We start from the raw sequence: 13,812 nt of genomic DNA, 5'->3' as shown, positions 1-13,812 counted from the left end.
TGACAGCCACACTCGCCATTTCCACCTCATCTCAAGGAACAGGCAAGGTGGAAACGGTGAGTGAGGGGGAAGCGTTAAATACTGATGGCAGGCTATCAGCGCTGCTCACCGTATAGTTACCTCTCCCGTATTGAGTACACCCCTTAGTTTCCAGCTAAGAAACTGTTGGAGTTGTAACTAGGTAATAAAAAAAGAGACAACGTACACAATGTGTAGCTATGTAAAGCTTTAATAACTGTCGTTAGCATAACACTTATGGGAGCTATTGAAATGTCTGTATTCCACTTCCTCTTGCATTAATACTCAGTCTAAATAAAGGCTCAGTGGGATTGCGTTGACCTGGCTGGGGATGAGGGTGTTATACCATAGGATGGATATTTCCTCTGTTGGGAAGTAGTATTCATTTGTAGGTATTGAAGAATGCAAATACACTTCAACAGGTGCGATTGCATGTATAGAAGAATCTGTCCTAGGATAAGGAATTTCTAATCTCTGGTTTCCGAGATTTTCAACTTGAGTCGGCCTTCCACTATCCAAAATTTGTCTAAGACTGTAGGTTTTGACAGCAAAGCATGTACAGTATGATGTCACACAGTGACTTTTTATGATTTTTCATTTTTGTTCCTGTAAATGAAACAAAAGCATTGTGATTAAAAAGTACTCCAATTATCTAATAATATTGGGGTTGATTATATTCTTCGCGCTGTGTATACTGCCGGGAGAGAGGTCACAGAGCTATTCTAATCAGCGTAATGCTATATTGGAGAATGCCGGTACTCGTGTGTTTGATCGCTTAAAAGTGCATCGCCACTCTAGTTTTGTCATATTTCTGCTCACAAACTGGGAGGAGTGCAAGCAGAAATCTACTTGTCATTATTGGCAGTCCCTGGAGACTAACCCCCCCCCCCCACAGCAAACCAAAGCCCGACCCTCCACCACCAACGCCCCACCGGACTCACCCCATGCCACATCACACCCACACCCCTACCGTCACCCACGCACACCCCCAACTCCTACACCCCCTGCACACACACACCTAAACCACCATTGCACCCATCCCTCCATCACCAAAACAAGAGCACACACACAGCCCCCCCCCCCCGCACCTCTACTACCTGCAGCACACCCACACCTGCCCCTCACGCACCACCACCAAACACTCTCCCCCACCTGCCGCAACCCCACACCTGCCAATAACCCCCACCCATGGTACTATTGCTCCCTCCCACGGCACCCCCCCAACCCAGACCTCCACAACATGCAGTACCCCTGCACCCAGCCGCACCAACACCGCACACCCCCATTCCCCACGTGCAGTACCCATGCATCCATTCCTCCCCCATACACACCTCCCCCGCTCCCACAGCACACCCCCTCTCAGTCCACCCGTGCACCCCTGCTCCTAACCAACCCACATGGCCCACCCCTGCACCTGCTATTCCACACACAGTATCCCCACACCAACAACTCTCCCACCCACACCACCCCCAAGCACTCTTGCACCCGACCCTCACCCACCGCACCACCACACCTACCCCTCTGCCACCCGCAGCACCCCCATATCCACCACAGGCAACATCGCACCCGCCCCCCTCTCCATCCTGCAGTACACCCACCCCTACATAAAGGGGCTCACAGGTTAAGAGCGCCCGCGATGAATCACCTAGTCTCTTATATATTTGGCTACATCTGTCACTCAAAGTGTGTCTGGAGCTGTAACGCTGGGTTGTGGACTTCCATCTCAATTTAGGATTGTCATCACCTGTTTTAAACAGGGTAATTGATAAGAAAGGTGTTTAAGCACTGGTGATGGTAATCCATAAATTAAGAAGAAAGTCCAGAAACAGAGCAATGTGTCCCTCCTGGAGAGGGTCATGTTGGGAGGTATGCACCTCCCTCCCTCCCTCCCCCCCCCCCCCCATTCACGGCATCCCCACGATTATATGGCACATGCAAAACACTGACATGGCTATGGTCGACAATGAAAAAGGTTGACAAGATTTATTTTTCACTTTTTCAATGTTTTCATATTCATTCTCATGTGTCGACATGGACACCAATGAAGTGCCACACTTATGTCAACATTTACATGTGTTGACCTTTCTGTGTTGATTTTTTCTTGTGGCAATTCGCGGCACCCCCGCAACCCCCCTCCCGCGATTTGCAGCACACCCCCCGCAATTCGCGGCACCCCCGGTAACTCCCGCGATTCGCGGCCCCACCCCGTGACACCCCCCCTCCTGCGATTCGCGGCACCCCGCGACCCCCCCTCCCACGATTCGCGCCAACCCCCCGGGCCCCCCCTCCCGCGGTTCACGGTGCCCCCCACGACCCCCCCTACCGCGATTCCCCACCCCTGCCATTGAGGCACCCCCCCGCCCCCGCGACCCACCCTCCCGCGATTCACTGCAACCCCCCGCGCCCCCCTCCCACAATTCGCGGCACCCACACCCCCCCCCCCCCGCGACCCCCCCTCCCGCAATTCACGGCATCCACCCACGACCCCTCCTCCCGTGATTCGCGGACACCCCTCACCTCCTCCCTCCCCCCCCACCCCCGCGCGCGATTCACAGCAACCCCAGGATTAAATGGCACATGCAAAACACTGGCACGGCTATGGTCGACAATGAAAAAGGTTGACATGAGTTTTTGAAGATTTATTTTTCTTTTTTTAATGTTTTCATATACATTCTCATGTGTCGACATGGACACCGATGAAGTGCCACACTTATGTCAACATTTACATGTGTTGACCTTTCTGTGTTGATTTTTTCTTGTGGCAATTCGCGGCACCTCCCGCGATTTGCAGCACACCCCCCGCAATTCGCGGCACCCCCGGTAACTCCCGCGATTCGCGGCCCCACCCCGTGACACCCCCCCTCCTGCGATTCCAGGCACCCCGCGACCCCCCTCCCACGATTCGCGCCAACCCCCGGGCCCCCCCTCCCGCGGTTCACGGTGCCCCCCACGACCCCCCCTACCGCGATTCCCCACCCCTGACCCCCCCTCCTGTCATTGCGGCAACCCCCCGCCCCCGCGACCCACCCTCCCGCGATTCACTGCAACCCCCCGCGCCCCCCTCCCACAATTCGCGGCACCCACACCCCCCACCCCCCGCAATTCACGGCATCCACCCCCGACCCCTCCCTCCCGTGATTCGCGGACACCCCTCACCTCCTCCCTCCCCCCACCCCCGCGTGCGATTCACAGCAACCCCAGGATTAAATGGCACATGCAAAACACTGGCACGGCTATGGTCGACAATGAAAAAGGTTGACATGAGTTTTTGAAGATTTATTTTTCTTTTTTTTTAATGTTTTCATATACATTCTCATGTGTCGACATGGACACCGATGAAGTGCCACACTTATGTCAACATTTACATGTGTTGAACTTTCTGTGTTGATTTTTTCTTGTGGCGATTCGCGGCACCCCCCGGCGACCCCCCTCCCGCGATTTGCAGCACACCCCCCGCAATTCGCGGCACCCCGGTGACTCCCGCGATTCGCGGCCCCCACCCCGTGACACCCCCCCCTCCTGCGATTGCGGCACCCCGCGACCCCCCCTCCCACGATTCGCGCCAACCCCCCGGGCCCCCCCTCCCGCTGTTCACGGTGCCCCCCACGACCCCCCTACCGCGATTCCCCACCCCTGACCCCCCCTCCTGTCATTGCGGCAAACCCCCGCCCCCGCGACCCACCCTCCCGTGATTCGCTGCAACCCCCGCGCCCCCCCCCTCCCACAATTCACGGCATCCACCCACGGCAGCACCCCTAAGCCCCTCTTTAGTCCCCCGTATACTCACACACCCCTATCACTACCCAGCTTCCTGCTCTCCTGAACCGTAACTTCCACCACTGGGGAGTCGCTGACAATGTTTTGCCCACATGCCCCTATCATGCCTCATAGCCCAGCCTCCTGCTCTCATGCACCCGAACTCCCACCCAGTAGGAGGAGACACTGACTAAGGGCCACCATACTGTACTGCCACGCTGGACCCTCACTCACTGGCAGAAGCTGCACAGTATCTCCCACCCTCCTCTTTAGTCTCCCTTGTGCCCACACACCCCTATCACTACCCAGCCTCCTGTTTTCCTGTGTCGTGACCTCCACCAGTGGGGAGCCGCTGACTCAGAAACACCCTACTATACTATTGCACACACACACCTAAACAACACGAACACACAGCCCCCCCCCCACACCCACAAATGTCACTGTACCATCCACACTATCAATGTACATCTTACTCTGTAACCGCTTTTTAATTAAACAAAACAATACACACCCCCTTCCACATCATATGCTCTCTATTTAACACATTTCACCTATAACTCAAGTTGCAATGCAGGCATCTTTCATACAATTCTAACCATTTTTCTCATATACAAATGTTCACAAATTAAGGGGGCGCAGCCCCTTACGACGGTGTGAAGAGCGCCCGTAGGGCGCGATGAATCACCTAGTATATAATATTCACCTTGTGCGTTTTTTTAAACACAGAAATGACAGAAGGTCGATGCAAGCCTAAGGTTGACATGGGCATGGTCGACAAGTTATTCAGGTAAGACCAAATGCAAGATTTGTAGAGGGGCGTTTCCAGGATAGATTATATATTACAATATGGGTGGGGGTAGATCCCTTAATAGGGAGAACGCTCACCACACAGCACTCCAAGGTCTTTCAGAGTCAGTGATGACTGTTTATTGCAACGTTTTGGAGCACACATATACACACATATGGGGGTATGGTAAATGTTGGCTATGGTGCTACGGAGAATGAGCCAAAATTCACATTATGCGACAGTAAGAATGAAGGGACAGCGATTATGACAGCGAGGATGCAGGGACAGAGATCATGAAATCAGGGGACACAGGGTCAGAGAGCTTGACAGTGGGGATGCAAGGCAGAGAAAATGCACTATAGGGCAGAAAAGAAGCACTATAGCAGGCTATTTACTTTGCCAGCCTACCATGGGTCCAGCAGCGGTGGGGATGAAAGCCGGGCATAGCCTACAGGGTGTCATTGAGAGAAAGGGAGAGAGACAGGGAGAAATAATTATATAGAGAGAATGTCAGGGGAGAGAAGGGGTATCAGGGAGAGACATGGAGTAAGAGGGTGTCAGGTAGAGAAAAGGGGAGAAACGGAGTAAGAGAGGGTGTCAGGGAAAGAGATGGAGAGAGAGAGAGAATGATAGGGTGTCAGAAAAGAGAAAGGGGGAGAGAGAATAAGTGAGAGATACAGAGAGAATCAGGGAGAGACAGGGAGTAAGACAGAGAGAGTGTGTTTCAAGGTGAAAGACAACGTCAGGTAGAGACTGAGAGAAAGGAGAAATGTGGGGAAGGTGGTGGGGTGGAGAGCTTTAAAGGGGAAGAGAGCAGGGGAGAGAAAAAGGGGAGAGGGGGAGAGCGGAGGAGGGGAAGCAGAGGAGAGGAGGAATAAAGGGGAGCAGAAGAGGGAGAGCGGAGGAGAGGAGGGGGTAGCGGTGGAGGATAGTAGGAAGTTGAGCAGAGGAGAGGATAAAGCAGACATAGGAAAGCAGGAGAGGGGGTGAGGAGGGGAAGTGAAGGAGTGGAGGAGAGGTAGTGAACAGAGGAGAGGAGAAGGGAAAGCAGTGGAGGGGTTGAGGAGTAGCGGGGGAGGAGAGGAAGCAGAGGAGAGGTGGTGGGAAAGGAGAGGAGGAGGGGGAGCGGAGACGGTGGTGGGGGAGCTGAGGAGCGTTGGAGAACGGAGAGTAGGAGCAGACAAGAGGAGGAGAGGAGGCGTGGAGGATGAGTGAAGAATGGAGAGAAGGGGAGGGGGTGCGGAGGAGAGGAGGTAAGCAGGAGGGAAGCAAAGGAGAGGGGGAGTGGAGATGTTGGGGGAGCTGAGGAGGAGGGGAGAATGGAGAGCAGGAGCAGACAAGAGGAGCAGAGGGGGAGAGGAGTAGATAGGGGAAGGAGGAGGTGTGGAGGAGTGAGGAAGGGAGCGCAGTGCAAGCCAGCGCTGTGTACCTCCTCTCAGGATCAGCAGCGATGGTAGCGATGGTTTTTCTGCCCCTGCTCCCAGGTCTGCAGCACTCTCTCTCCTCGGTGCTAGTCATCTCCTCCTGGACAAGGTCACCGGCAGTCTGAGAGAGAGAAGTGTGGGGAAATTGGTGAGGAGGAGAAAGATAGAGGGGAAAGAGAGAGCAGGATGGGAAGTGGAAGAAAGAGTGGGATAAGTGAAGAAGGAGCAGAAGAGTGGAGGCAGAGGACAAGGAGCAGAATATAGGAAACGTACGAGGAGGGGAAGGAGAGGAGGGAGCGGAGGATGGAGAGTAAATGAGGAGGAGGTGGGGGAGATGAGGGAAGGAGAAGGAGGAGTGGAAGGGAAGGAGAGGAGAAGGGAGAGCAAGAACGGAGGAGGGAAAGTGAAGGAGAGGAGGAGGGGAGCATAGGAGAGGGAGAGGTGAAGCAGAGAAGGTAGAGCAGGAGAGGTGGTGAGGAGGTGTGGAGAAAGAGTGGAGAAGGGAGAGCAGTATACGCAGGCGCAGTGTACCTCTTGTCATCGGCGCTGAATGCTACATGATCAGCAATGGAATGCCGGGTTTTCTACCCCTGCTCATGGGTCTGCTGCATTCTCTTTCCCAAGTGCTAGTCATCTTATCCTTCATCTTCCCGGCGCTGGGTCTTCTTTTCCTGCACCCCACAGCTGGGTCCCTGGCAGTCCGAGAGAGAGAGAAGAGAGAGAAGAGGGGGAGAGGAGAGGAGAGGAGAGAAGAGAGAGAAGAGGGGGAGAGGAGAGGAGAGGAGAGGAGAGGAGAGAGAGAGAGAGAGGTGTGGGGAAATTGGTGAGGAGGAGAGAGATAGAGGGGAAAGAGAGAACAGGGGAGAGGAGGGGGATAAGGGAAGAAGGAGCGGATGAGTGGAAGAGGAGAGGGGGCAAAGGAGCGGAAGAGGAGAGGGAGCAGAATAGAGGAAGCGGAGGAGGAGGGGAAGCAGAGGAGAGGAGGGGGGATCGGAGGATGGAGAGTAGATGAGAAGATGGTGGGGGAGCTGAGGAAAGGAGGAGAGGGAAAGGAGGAGAGAAGAAAGGAGAGCAGGAGCAGAGGAGGGAAAGTGAAGGAGAGGAGGAGGGGGAGCAGAGGAGAGGGGGTGAGGAGGATGGGAAGTGGAGGTGTGGAGAAGGAGCGGAGAAGGGAGAGCAGTATACACAGGTGCTATGTACCTCTTGTCATCGATGCTTCATTCTACATGATCAGCAGTGATGGAAACACCATGTTTTCGGCCCCTGCTCATGGGTCTTCTGCACTCTTTTTTCCCCAGTGCTAGTCATCTCCTCCTGCTCCAACTCCATGGCGCCGAGTCTTCTCTTCCTGCACCCCAGCACGGGGTCACCGGCAGTCTGAAAGAGAGATAGAGAAGTGTGGGGAAATTGGTGAGGAGGAGAGAGATAGAGGGGAAAGAGAGAGCAGGGGAGAGGAAGATAGGGTTTGTGGAGGAGGGGGAAGTGGAGGAGAGGAGGGGGATCAGAGAAGAAGGAGGTGAGGAGGAGGGGGGGCAGAGGAGGATGGGGAGCAGAGTAGAGGAAGAGTTAGAAGGGAGAGCAGAAGAGCAGTGGAGGGGGAGAGGGGGTGCGGAGGAGGGAAGCATAGCAAAGGAGGAGGGGAAGCAGAGGAGGGGAATCGGAAGAGAAGGAGGTGGTAAGGGAGCGAGGATTCAGTATGAAATCCCGGCGGTCGGGATCCCGGCGTTCAAAATCCCGACCGCCAAAATCCCGACAAGGGGGGGACGTGGATCGCTTGCCACGGTGGTGAGGGAGCGAATATATACACACATATACATATATACACACACAGATGGCGCCATCAATTTTATTTTAAACAAACAAAATAACAGAAGGGGGGACATTATGGTGTTACCGTGTACCTAAAACATATTTAAAAGGTATGCCTTAACCCAGTGGTGTCAAAGTCACGGCCCTCCAGCTGTTGTGGAAGTACACATCCCTACATGCCCTGCCACAGATTTTATATAATGGATCGCTAAAATCTGTGGCAGGGCATGCTGGGAAGTGTAGTTCCACAACAGCTGGAGGGCCATGAGTTTGACACCACTGCTAAACCCCTTAATGCCCATTACATGTAATCACAACCCACCACCTAGCATCATGCCACACCTCTTCCCTTAGCCCAAAGCAGATTAATCTTGCACCTCCTCTCCCCTCCCCCCCCCCCCCAAGACATACTCTTCGCCAGTCGTGACCGAAGAGTGCACTCACATAGAATCGGTCGCAGGTGGGGGTACTGCAGCATCTGTCGGATAGGGCACCTCTCTCCTCCTCAGCGTCGTTCCCAGCAGCGTTGGGCTCTGTTCTCTGCCGCAGCGCCCTGGGGGCGGAGTTGGGGCAGCTGTCTCCCCGCCTGTATCCTTCCCATCTATGTTGGGCGGTGTCCTGAGCAACGTCCTGGGGGTCCTCAGTGGCAGCAAGGTTTTAGTAGCATCCTGAAGGGAAGGGAAGAGGAGGAAAACATCCATATTTAAAAAAAAAAAAAATGCTGGTCTACAACAGTATGTAAAAATAGCGGCATAGTGAGTTTAGGAGAATCCTGTTCAAAAACTTGCAAAGAGATGGTGCCAGTGTGCACGCTCAGAGAGCAGATAAAGGGCGGGAATGGGATTAAAAATAGGTCCTGGCATTTAAAGTACACAGGCCCACCTTGGTGTCAATAGTGTCAATACATTTGTGCGCGAGCGCTCAGGAAAAGAGGGTGTGGACACTCAAAATTGGCCTTGTGTAGTGTTCCACACCATATACCACTTCTACACATTCTGCAACAAAATAATAGACCCCATTATACTTGCCCCTTACACATTATGCCAAAATTCACATAATGCCACGTGGATTGAGCCAAAATTCACATAATGCCACGCGGATTATTTTTTATTCCCATCGGTGGCAGGCGGCATTTCAAGGAAAAAAACCCACACCCCATTGCACCTACCCCACACTGTCCCCCATCGCAGCAGTCCCATACTGTTCCCCATCGCAGCAGCCCCACACTGTCCCCCATCGCACCAGCCCCACACTGTCCCCATCTCACCAGCCCCACACTGTAGTCTCCCATCACACCAGCCCCACACTGTAGTCTCCCATCACACCAGCCCCACACTGTAGTCTCCCATCACACCAGCCCCACACTGTAGTCTCCCATCACACCAGCCCCACACTGTAGTCTCCCATCACACCAGCCCCACACTGTAGTCTCCCATCACACCAGCCCCACACTGTAGTCTCCCATCACACCAACCCCACACTGTAGTCTCCCATCACACCAGCCCCACACTGTAGTCTCCCATCACACCAGCCCCACACTGTCCCCATCACACCAGCCCCACACTGTAGTCTCCCCATTGCACCTGCTCCACACTGTAGTCTCCCCATTGCTCATGCCCGCACTGTAGTCTCCCCATTGCAACAGCCCCACACTGTCACCATCGCACCAGCCCCACACTGTCTTTCATCACAACAGCCCCTTAAATTGTAAGCCATCAAAATGTCACCCTTATACTGTATGTAGAAATGGAGGAGGGCGGCTGGTGCAGCAGTAAACGGGAGGCCGAGGCAGCAGCGTGGGAGGGTGGAGGAAGGAGACGCAGTCAGGACATGGTGGCAGCGGGGGTAGCCGGCGACATCATGCAGCAGTCTGACTGTACTCACCACCAGACGGTCCACACCAGGGCAGCGCTGCAGGGCTGACCAGTCTCCTCCTGTGGTCCAGGCGGCGCAGCTCCCGGAAGTACGCGTCCACTCCACTGTCCTGTGATCTGGAAGACGGGGCAGCTGGGAGGCGGCACACGCGTATCGGCTCCTCTGTCAATCACAGGTCATGTGTACATGTGTCCAATCCTCACAGACAAGGGCGGGCATACAGCCTATCTAGCAGGCAGCCCAGCCCTATTAGTATATACAGTGTCCGGGGCCTCTTAAAAAATAAATCTCTTATATATTTGGCTACATCTGTCACTCAAAGTGTGTCTGGAGCTGTAACGCTGGGTTGTGGACTTCCATCTCAATTTAGGATTGTCATCACCTGTTTTAAACAGGGTGATTGATAAGAAAGGTGTTTAAGCACTGGTGATGGTAATCCATAAATTAAGAAGAAAGTCCAGAAACAGAGCAATGTGTCCCTCCTGGAGAGGGTCATGTTGGGAGGTATGCACCTCCCTCCCTCCCCCCCCCCCCCCCCCCCCCCATTCACGGCATCCCCACGATTAAATGGCACATGCAAAACACTGACATGGCTATGGTAGACAATGAAAAAGGTTGACAAGATTTATTTTTCACTTTTTCAATGTTTTCATATTCATTCTCATGTGTCGACATGGACACCAATGAAGTGCCACACTTATGTCAACATTTACATGTGTTGACCTTTCTGTGTTGATTTTTTCTTGTGGCAATTCGCGGCACCCCCGCGACCCCCCTCCCGCGATTTGCAGCACACCCCCCGCAATTCGCGGCACCCCCGGTAACTCCCGCGATTCGCGGCCCCACCCCGTGACACCCCCCCTCCTGCGATTCGCGGCACCCCGCGACCCCCCCTCCCACGATTCGCGCCAACCCCCCGGGCCCCCCCTCCCGCGGTTCACGGTGCCCCCCACGACCCCCCCTACCGCGATTCCCCACCCCTGCCCCCCCCTCCTGTCATTGAGGCAACCCCCCGCCCCCGCGACCCACCCTCCCGCGATTCACTGCAACCCCCCGCGCCCCCCTCCCACAATTCGCGGCACCCACCCCCCCCCCGCGACCCCCCCTCCCGCAATTCACGGCATCCACCCACGACCCCTCCTCCCGTGATTCGCGGACACCCCTCACCTCCTCCCTCCCCCCCACCCCCGCGCGCGATTCACAGCAACCCCAGGATTAAATGGCACATGGAAAACACTGGCACGGCTATGGTCGACAATGAAAAAGGTTGACATGAGTTTTTGAAGATTTATTTTTCTTTTTTTTAATGTTTTCATATACATTCTCATGTGTCGACATGGACACCAATGAAGTGCCACACTTATGTCAACATTTACATGTGTTGACCTTTCTGTGTTGATTTTTTCTTGTGGCAATTCGCGGCACCTCCCGCGATTTGCAGCACACCCCCTGCAATTCGCGGCACCCCCGGTAACTCCCGCGATTCGCGGCCCCACCCCGTGACACCCCCCCTCCTGCGATTCCAGGCACCCCGCGACCCCCCCTCCCACGATTCGCGCCAACCCCCCGGGCCCCCCCTCCCGTGGTTCACGGTGCCCCCCACGACCCCCCCTACCGCGATTCCCCACCCCTGACCCCCCCTCCTGTCATTGTGGCAACCCCCCGCCCCCGCGACCCACCCTCCCGCGATTCACTGCAACCCCCCACGCCCCCCCTCCCACAATTCGCGGCACCCACACCCCCCACCCCCGCGACCCTCCCCTCCCGCAATTCACGGCATCCACCCACGACCCCTCCTCCCGTGATTCGCGGACACCCCTCACCTCCTCCCTCCCCCCCACCCCCGCGTGCGATTCACAGCAACCCCAGGATTAAATGGCACATGCAAAACACTGGCACGGCTATGGTCGACAATGAAAAAGGTTGACATGAGTTTTTGAAGATTTATTTTTCTTTTTTTTTAATGTTTTCATATACATTCTCATGTGTCGACACTTATGTCAACATTTACATGTGTTGAACTTTCTGTGTTGATTTTTTCTTGTGGCGATTCGCGGCACCCCCGGCGACCCCCCTCCCGCGATTTGCAGCACACCCCCCGCAATTCGCGGCACCCCCGGTGACTCCCGCGATTCGCGGCCCCACCCCGTGACACCCCCCCCTCCTGCGATTGCGGCACCCCGCGACCCCCCCTCCCACGATTCGCGCCAACCCCCCGGGCCCCCCTCCCGCTGTTCACGGTGCCCCCCACGACCCCCCTACCGCGATTCCCCACCCCTGACCCCCTCTCCTGTCATTGCGGCAACCCCCCGCCCCCGCGACCCACCCTCCCGTGATTCGCTGCAACCCCCCGCGCCCCCCCCCTCCCACAATTCGCGGTACCCCCCCCCCCCCGCGCGACCCTCCCGCAATTCACGGCATCCACCCACGGCAGCACCCCTAAGCCCCTCTTTAGTCCCCCGTATACTCACACACCCCTATCACTACCCAGCTTCCTGCTCTCCTGAACCGTAACTTCCACCACTGGGGAGTCGCTGACAATGTTTTGCCCACATGCCCCTATCAGGCCTCACAGCCTCACAGCCTCCTGCTCTCATGCACCCAAACTCCCACCCAGTAGGAGGAGACACTGACTAAGGGCCACCATCCTGTACTCCTGTACTGCCACGCTGGCCCCTCACCCACTGGCAGAAGCTGTACAGTATCTCCCACCCTCCTCTTTAGTCCCCCTTATGCCCACACACCCCTATCACTACCCAGCCTCCTGTTTTCCTGTGTCGTGACCTCCGCCAGTGGGGAGCCGCTGACTCAGAAACACCCTATTATACTATTGCACACACACACACCTAAACAACATGCACACACAGCCCCCCCACACCCACAAATGTCACTGTACCATCCACACTATCAATGTACATCTTACTCTGTAACCGCTTTTTAATTAAACAAAATAATACACACCCATTTCCACATCATATGCTCTCTATTTAACACATTTCACCTATAGCTCAAGTTGCAATACAGGGCATCTTTCATACAATTCTAACCATCTTTCTCATATGCAAATGTTCACAAATTAAGGGGGCGCAGCCCCTTACAACGGTGTGAAGAGTGCCCGTAGGGCGCGATGAATCACCTAGTAAATAAATAAAACGCAATCGTCATATTCAGCTCGTCATATTCAGCTCGTTATATGTCATAGCCAACTCGGTATACACTATATTCAGCTCGTCATATTCAGCTCGTCATATTCATAGCCAACTCGCTATACACTATACGCAGCTGGTCATATTCATAGCCAACTCGCTATACACTATATCCAGCTCGTCATACATTATATCCAACTCGTCATACACTATATTCAGCTCGTTATATGTCATAATCAACTCGTCATACACTATATTCAGCTCGTTATATGTCATATTCAGCTCGCCATACACTATATTCAGCTCGTTATATGTCATACTCAGCTCGTTATATGTCATATTCAACTCGTCATACACTATATTCAGCTCGTTATATGTCATATTCAGCTCGCCATACACTATATTCAGCTCGTTATATGTCATATTCAACTCGTCATACACTATATTCAGCCCGTTATATGTCATATTCAGCTCGCCATACACTATATTCAGCTCGTTATATGTCATATTCAACTCGTCATACACTATTGTGGGGCTATGTGGGGAGGGGGGCTGTAATTACTGTGGGTACTCTGTGTAGTGTGTGGGGGGGGGAGACTGTGTAATGTAATATGGGAGGCTGTGTATAATGTAATATGGGGCTGTTTATAATGTAATATGGGGGACTGTGTATAATGTGTATAATGTAACATGGGGGTAATGTGTATAATGTAATATGGGGGGGCTGTGTATAATGTAATATGGGGGCTGTGTATAGTGTAATATGGGGGACTGTGGGGGGACTGTGTATAATGTAACATGGGGGTACTGTGTACAGGGCTGCCAAGAGAAATCCTGGGCCCCGGTACAACAATTCCCCAGGGCCCCCATGGGGGTGTGTGGCCACAGCATGTTGGGGGCGTGTTTAGCACATAAGACGAACCCACTCACAGGAGCATGGAGAACCTTGGTATACACGAGAAGGCACCCAGGCAAGCTGCATTACCCCCCTGCATGG

At 54.3% G+C, this 13,812-nt stretch overlaps 2 long non-coding RNA genes across 2 annotated transcripts; both read right to left on the bottom strand.

Moving 5' to 3' along the window:
* Nucleotides 1-211: 211 nt before the first annotated feature.
* Nucleotides 212-6,652, bottom strand: LOC146019469 (uncharacterized). The gene is made up of 3 exons (XR_014450560.1): nt 6,517-6,652; nt 5,991-6,106; nt 212-624 (listed from the first exon to the last, which is right to left on the bottom strand). It is a non-coding gene; the product is annotated as an uncharacterized LOC146019469 (long non-coding RNA).
* Nucleotides 6,653-6,897: 245 nt separating this feature from the next.
* On the bottom strand, nt 6,898-9,770 carry LOC146019468 (uncharacterized). The gene is made up of 3 exons (XR_014450559.1): nt 9,679-9,770; nt 8,239-8,462; nt 6,898-7,362 (listed from the first exon to the last, which is right to left on the bottom strand). It is a non-coding gene; the product is annotated as an uncharacterized LOC146019468 (long non-coding RNA).
* Between the last annotated feature and the right edge of the window lie 4,042 nt (nt 9,771-13,812).

This window comes from Crinia signifera, chromosome 7 (assembly GCF_055691185.1).
Source record: "Crinia signifera chromosome 7, ASM5569118v1, whole genome shotgun sequence".
NCBI classification, from domain to species: domain Eukaryota; kingdom Metazoa; phylum Chordata; class Amphibia; order Anura; family Myobatrachidae; genus Crinia; species Crinia signifera.
The sequence above is the reverse complement of the archived record's forward strand: the minus strand, read 5'-3'. Positions and strand labels throughout refer to the sequence as shown.